The following is a 7574-nucleotide window of genomic DNA, read 5'->3' on the forward strand; positions in this document are numbered from 1 at the left end:
TCCTTGGAAGATGTATGTGTGGGAACACATTAAATACGTTTTCCACACCTTAAAATATTATTTTAAGTTTTGTTTGGGATATCTTGTAGACAAAATATCTGGATGACTAACCAAAATGTTTCTATTCATTCAGACAAAAAATATTGTATTTGATTGATCCAATAGATACCAAACAATTGCATTACTAAAAAGTCATTTATAAAATCTCCATGATGCAACATGATTAACTGCATTTTCAACTTCAAAAAGCTATAGGTTTTTTTCTTTTTCTTTTTTAGTCTGTCTTTACTGGTGAGGGAAGAATGAAAGTCAGGGGTAGGGACAGTCATCTAAAAGACAAGTGAAGAAGTGACTGGGTTGGAATAGTTCAGAAGTGTTTCCATAGGCACATTGACGATGAGCAATTTAACCATCCAATGTAGTGGTGCTTTTTGCAACATCCCCAGATGAGTGAAAATGTAGATTTGGCCTCTTCTCTAAATCAAGTGAATATCAAATGGAAAGCAGGTGAATGTAACTAACCCTACAATGCCCAACATTGGCAACAGAATCTGAGATCCTATTCATTCACTCATAACTACAGAGAAGGTATAAAATGAAATACACACTCCAAGGTAGAAATATCCCAGACCACCAAAGGCTTTAATGGTAATTAGTAGCACCTTTTACTATGAGTGGAACCCTAGCATGAGCTAGTAAACGTCAATATTTATTGCTCACGGTTACTCTACTGCTCATATTACATAATTGAATGAGACAGTTTTAAATTTTGCAAGTTCATAAAAATATATGTTTACATCTACAACTTTCATTGAGAGATTTGAAAAAGTATATCCTTGAAGATTAAAGCCAACTTTTTAATTCCCCTTTGTATCCTCTTTAATATATAAGAGTAAGTTGGCAGCAGAGGAAATGTGTTATATGTGTACAAAAACAAAACCATAAATAAGGGGAAAAAGGAGAAATCTCTCAAGCTAGAAAAAATAAAGGTAGAAAGAAGAGAGATAAAACAAAAACAATAAAATATCACATACATAATAAAAATTATAGAGTTCTTAATGTAGTAATTTAGTAATTAAATGTCCATTTCTGGCAAATTTCACATGAAGATTTTTTTGAATTTTTTTATTAATAACATAGTAGAATACTAATTCTACTATCAATACTATCAATAATTCATGTTCACACAAAAATAAAATTAAAAATTAAAAAAATTAATAACAAGGCTGGCTGGTGTGGCTCAGTGTATTGAGCACCATCCCATGGACTGAGAGGTCCTAGTTTGATTCCTAGTCAGGGCACATGCCCGGGTTGTGGGTTTGATCCCCAGTAGGGGGCGTGCAGGAGGCAGCCACTCCATGTATCTCTCTCATATCGATGTTTCTATCTCTTTCTCCTTTCCTCTCTCTCTAAAAAAAATCAACAAAAACATATTTTAAAAAACAATAAAATGATTAAAAGGAATTTTACAGTGAGTTTATGTTATATTTGCATAACCTTATATATCACATCATATTCTAATGCAGAGGAAAATACCTTTTAAATGTCTTTATTTTAAAAACTGTTTTGTAAGTTAAGGCCCACCAAATTATGGTAATTTTTTTGATAAATTTACTTTTTTACAAAATACACAGGTTAAATACACATACACAATACCCCCTGTACACACACATGAACATACTGCAATGCACAGCATTCAAAATTCTAGATATACTATATAATGTTTTTATTTTGGCTTAAACTTATATTACCACCAGGCTGACTAAAACTCAAAGGGCATATAGTGTCAACAAGGATGGGAAGCCATGGAAACTCTCAAAGTTTGGTGGTAGCAATTTAAACTGATCATATGTACACCTTCGGATTCTTTAATTTGTATACTGATCATATGTATACCTTAAACCGATCATATGTATACCTTCCTATTCCATAATTTCATTCCCAGACATGTACACAGTAGATGGGAGAGCCTACATGTACCAAAAGACAGAACATCAAAGCAGCATCATTCATAACAGTCCACAGTGGAACGAACCCAAGCATCTGAGAGATAAATGGACTGCTGTGTACTAACACAAGAGAATATGCCACCGCTGGGGACAGAGCAAACTGCTGCTACGTGCAACAGGACAAGCCTGACTTACTTAATGTAGCCAGACCCAGAAGCACACATTACATTTGTATGAAATTCCCAAACAGGCAAAATGTATTCTATCGGTTAGAAATCAGAATAGCGGCAGCAACCCACTTGATTCCCCTCCCTGCTGCGGGGAGACTGTCTATTCTTCAAATAAACTTTCCTATCACTTAAAAAAAAAGAACAGCGGTTACCGGGCAACGGGAGTTAGCACTTGGGACATAGGATGAGGAAGCCTGGAAGCGTCCACCAGGGACACAGTTACAGGATTTACATGCGTGAGAAAAGTCATCAAAAAAGACCTTAAGACCTGCATGTAGTCAGTTAAATACACTCATATATGAATAAAATAAATGTCTGAAGGAATTAAAACAAAATAATAATAAATGTTACTTTTGTGTGGTAGAACTGAGATTGGGGTTCATTTCCTTCCCTGTATTTTTTTTTTCTTCTCTCAATTTCTAAATTGAACACATACTTTTATAATCAGAAACAACCAATAAACATTTTTATAACTGAGAAGTTGCCATGATGACAGAAATGAAGGCAAGAATTAAGCTTGCATTTTATGTAGTTTACAAAATTAGTCAATCCAGCTCAAGGTTTAGTCAACAAGTTTTTGCTTATTTTGTGCTTGTTCTTGTTTTAATTTGTGAAAAGAGTATTTGTAAGGGCTGGCTTACTATTAGCCTACCGAATAAATATTTTTTCTCTAGTACGATATGTTACCTTTTTGGTGGAAGTGTTTTGTATTTTTTGCAATACACTCATGAAAATCATCCACAGATTTAACTCTTATGGCTTCAGGGAGGGTTGTCTTCTCTGAAGATAAGAAAGTCTGTGTTGTCTCTCTGTACCTCAGTGTGGTTTATTAAAATTGAAAACAGCTGTGCAGAGGAAATTGTTCTCTAATTAGAACAATGTGGGAAGCAAACCAAGGGAGGCTGGAAGGATGACTGCACAGTGCTTGAAGGAAGTTCTAAGACTTCAGGTTAAGTTCTGTGTTTACAGGCTGATGTTGGATGTACATGTTTCCACCTACCCTCTGTTCCTTGAGTTCAGAACAATGATTGACCCCTGAAAAATAATTTTGCTTTAGTCTGTTACATTGTACTTGTTAATTGAAATGTTGTATTGAGATAACTGTAAATTCACATACTTTTCCTGTTGTTAATATTTTGCAAAATGATACTACAGTATTACAACTAGGATGCCAACATTGATAGAATTCAACCATCTTATTCAGATTATTACAGTTTTACTTGTACTGGTGTGTGTGTTGAGTTATTTACAGTTCTATCCCATGCATAGATTTGTGTATCTACCACCACAATTAAGAACTGAAAAAAGAATCCTTCATATTGCCCTTTGGTAACTATACCCATCTACCCTGAACCTTAACCTTTCCCGCCAACATTATGTTCTTCATTTTTAAAATGTTGTCGTTTGAAAATGTTGTATTAATGGAATAACATAGTATATAACATTTTTTAATTAACTTTTTCCACTAACTTGGCATAATTTCCTGGAGATTCACGAAAGTTGTTACATGTATCAATAGCTTGTTACTTTGTAGTGCTTAGTAATGGTCCCTAGAATGTATGTTTAACCATCAATTTGATAAAAAATATATCTGAGCAATTTCCAGTGATTTGACTGCTACAAATAAAATTTTTCTATAATTTGTATTCTGTTTTACCTGTGAAAATAAGTTTTCATTTACCTGGGGATATAAGCCTGGGTGCTTTTACTGGGATTAATGCTAATTGCATGTTTAGGTTTATACAAAATTGCCAGATGATTTCAGAATGTTTGTGCCATTTCACATTGCCACTGGCCTAGTGCAAGTGATCTGGTTTCTTTACTTCCCAGCAGTGTTGGTATTGTCACTGCTTTTTAAATTTCAGCTGTTCTTATAGGTGTACAGTGATTTCTCGTTGTGGTCTTAGCTGTATCCCACCAATTTGATATGTTGTATTTTCTTTCTTTTTTTTTTTCTTCATTGATTTTAGAGAGGAAGGGAAAGTGAGAGAGAAATAGAAACATCCATGAGAGAGAACATCATTTGGCCACCTCCTGCATGTCCCCCACTGGGGATTTGGCCCACAACCTGAGCCTCGAACCAGTGACTTCTTGGTTCATGAGTCGTGGCTCAACTACTGAGCCACATCAGCCAGGTTGTATTTTCATAGTTCTCCAGATCCATGTACTTTTCCCATCTCCTTTGAGATTTCCTCTTTGACCTGTTATTAATTACGTGTGTGGTTTAATTTTCATGTATAGAGATTTTCCTGTTGTATTCCCTTTAATGATTTCTAGTTTGATTCTATTATGGTCAGAGAACATTCTGTATGACTTCTTTGGCTCCAATGCTTTTAAACGTGTTGAGGTTTGTTTTAGAGTCCAGGGTATGGTTGATTTTGGTCAATGCTCTATAGGCCTTTGAAACAAGTGTACATGCTGCTGTTGTTGCATTCAGAGCTCTGTATCTGTCAGAGATCCTGTAAGGTGGTGATGAGTTTTTGTGTATCCATGATGATCTTCTCTCCAGTTATTCTATCAGCTGCTGCTAGAGAGATTTCAAAGTGCCAGCTCTAAGCTATAATTGTGGACATTTCTGCTTTTCTTTTCAGCTCCCTGAGTTTTTGTTTCAGGCATTTTGAGATCCTGTTGCTTGATGCACACACATTTAGAATTATTATGTCTCCCTTGTGAATCGATACTTTTATCATTATGTAATATCTCTTTGCCTCTAGTGATTTTCTTTTCTTTGAAGACTACTTTTTCAGATACGAATATAGCCACTCCTGCTTCATGTTGATGTTTATGCGACACATCTTGTACTGTCCTTTTGCTTTCGTCCCACTTACATCATTGCATTTGAAGGGAGTTTCTTGTGAACAGCATATAGTTTGGTTATTCCTTTTTATCCACTCTGCCAGCATCTGCTTTTTGATTAGTGTGTGCATATTATTTACATTTAAGGTAATTATTGAAAATTAGCATTTATGTCTCTCATTTCATTAATTATTCTGTTAGTTTATTCTTGTCCTCGTTCATTTTTTTCTTTTGCTGCCTTCCATAATTTATTTGAATATCATATTAGAATTTCATCTTGATCTACAGGTACTGGAATGTATTTATAGTGTTTATAGTCATTTCTATGGTTGTAACAACATACATACTTGATATAGCACCGTCTTCTGGTGTCAACATTTTGCCACTTCTATTGAAGTCCAGAGCTTTGCTACTACATAGGTTTCCCCCCACTTTTGAATATCGTGTTGAGTATCAGATTGCATTACAGTTTCTGTTTCAATCATCAAATCAAATATGACTTATGAAACTCATGAGAAAAAATAGAGTCGATTGTATCTGCCTGTATTTCTCCTTTTATCCTTGTTTTTACTTCCTGATGTGGCAGGGTACTTGTTTTGTTGTTGTTGTTGTTGTTGTTGTTGTTTGTTTTGTTTTGTTTTTTACACATTGCTTTTGATTTAAAAAACATCTTTTAGATAACCTTCATGAGTAGGTTTAACCTTTGTGAAATAAAACATACTATACTTTCCCTTCACCTGAAAAGTCCTATTTCCCTTTCGTCCCTGAATGCCAGTTTCACAGGGTATTGATTTTTTGTTCCAGTACTTGAGAAACACTGTGTCATTTTATTCTCCGTTGTTTCCAATGAAAAATCCACTCTTCTTCAAACTTGTATTTCCCTATTGTTAACGTGTCATTTCTCTATGGCAGATCTCCAGGTGTTCTTCTTTGTCATTACTTTCAGAAAGTTCAACTATTATCTTTTTTGTATTTCTTTGTGTTTATCCTGTTTAAAGTTAGCTCAGCTTTTTGAGTCTATAGGTTTGTGTCTTTCATCAAATTTCAATGTTTTTAGCCATTATTTCATTGAATAAATTTTTTTTAATCCTCACCTGAAGATATATTTTTTTATTGATTTTAGAGAGATAGTAAGGGAGAGGGAGAAAGAGAGAGAGAGAAAGAGAAATATCATTTGGTTGCCTCTCATTCTAACCCCTACCAGGGATTGATCTCACAACCTGGATATATGTGCCCTGATGGGGAATTGAACCCATGACCTTTCAGTGTGTGGGACAATGCTCGAACCAACTAAGCCACACTGCCCAGGGCTCATTGAATAATCGTTCAGCCCTACTCTCCTTCTTTAATGATGCAATCATTGGATCTTTTGCTAATTTCCTGCTGGTCTCTAAGTTTCTGTTCTGTCTGTTTTTCCAGTCTATTTTCTCTTTGTTGTTCACATTGGGCAAATTCATTTGACCACTGCTCAAGTTCATTGATCCTATCACCTGTCATCTACACTCTCCTATAAGCCCATTCCCCATGTGTTTCATGTTACTGTAATTATCAGTTCTATAATTTCCATGTAGTTATTTCTTAATAGCTTCTAATTCTTTGCTAAAATTGTATTTTTTATCTTTTTGGGGAGAAGTAGTAATTGCTTTTCCCAACATTTTATAATAGCCACTTTAAATCATTGTCAGGTAACTCCAGCATCTAATATATCCTGGTGTTGGAGTCAGCTGCTTGAGCTTCTCATTCAGGTTGGGTTCACCAGGTTCCTGGCATTTTCCCTCTTCTGTTAGGAGACTCTCTGTCACATTTCAACCTTTTCTTTTAGCAGGTGGTTACTCTATTTAGGTTTAGCACACAGCTCCCTGCCTTCTTTTGTGGGTTGTGGTTCCAAAGACAGTTTACTTTTCTGTGTTTGTGGTGTTATTTAGTAGAACTGGTTTATTTGATGCTGCCATGTGGTTCATTCAGGCCTGGACCCACATCAGTTTACCTTCCTCTTACCACTGTTCTTTTTTTGGAAAAAAAATACAGTTGACATTCAATATTATATTAGTTTCAGGTGTACAGAACAGTGGTTAACATTTATATAACTTAGAAAACAATCCTCTGGTAAGCCTAGTTCCCACCTGGCACTATATGTATTTATTATAATATTCTTGACTATATTCTCTATGATGTACTTTACATCTCTGTGACTGTTCTGTAACTACCAATTTATACTAATAAATTTCTTTATCTTTTTCACCCATCTCACCAACTTCCCTACTATCTGACATCCAACTACCAGTTTGTTCTCTGATCTATGAGTTTGTTTCTGGTTTATTTATTTATTCAGATTCCACATATAAGGGAAATATGGTACTTTTCTTTCTCTGTCTGACTTATTTCACCTAGCTTAATACCCTCTAGGTCCATCCATGAAGTCACAAATGGTAAGATTTCATATTTTTTATGACCGAGTAATATTCTATTGTATGTATGTATATATATATCTCACATTTTCTTTATCTAATTGCCTATTGATGAACACTTGGATTGCTTCCATATATTGGCTATTATAAATAATGCTGCATTGAAATAGGGATGTATATATCTTTTAGTG

The sequence above is a fragment of the Molossus molossus genome, unplaced genomic scaffold, assembly GCF_014108415.1.
Source record: "Molossus molossus isolate mMolMol1 unplaced genomic scaffold, mMolMol1.p scaffold_m16_p_1, whole genome shotgun sequence".
Lineage (NCBI taxonomy): Eukaryota > Metazoa > Chordata > Mammalia > Chiroptera > Molossidae > Molossus > Molossus molossus.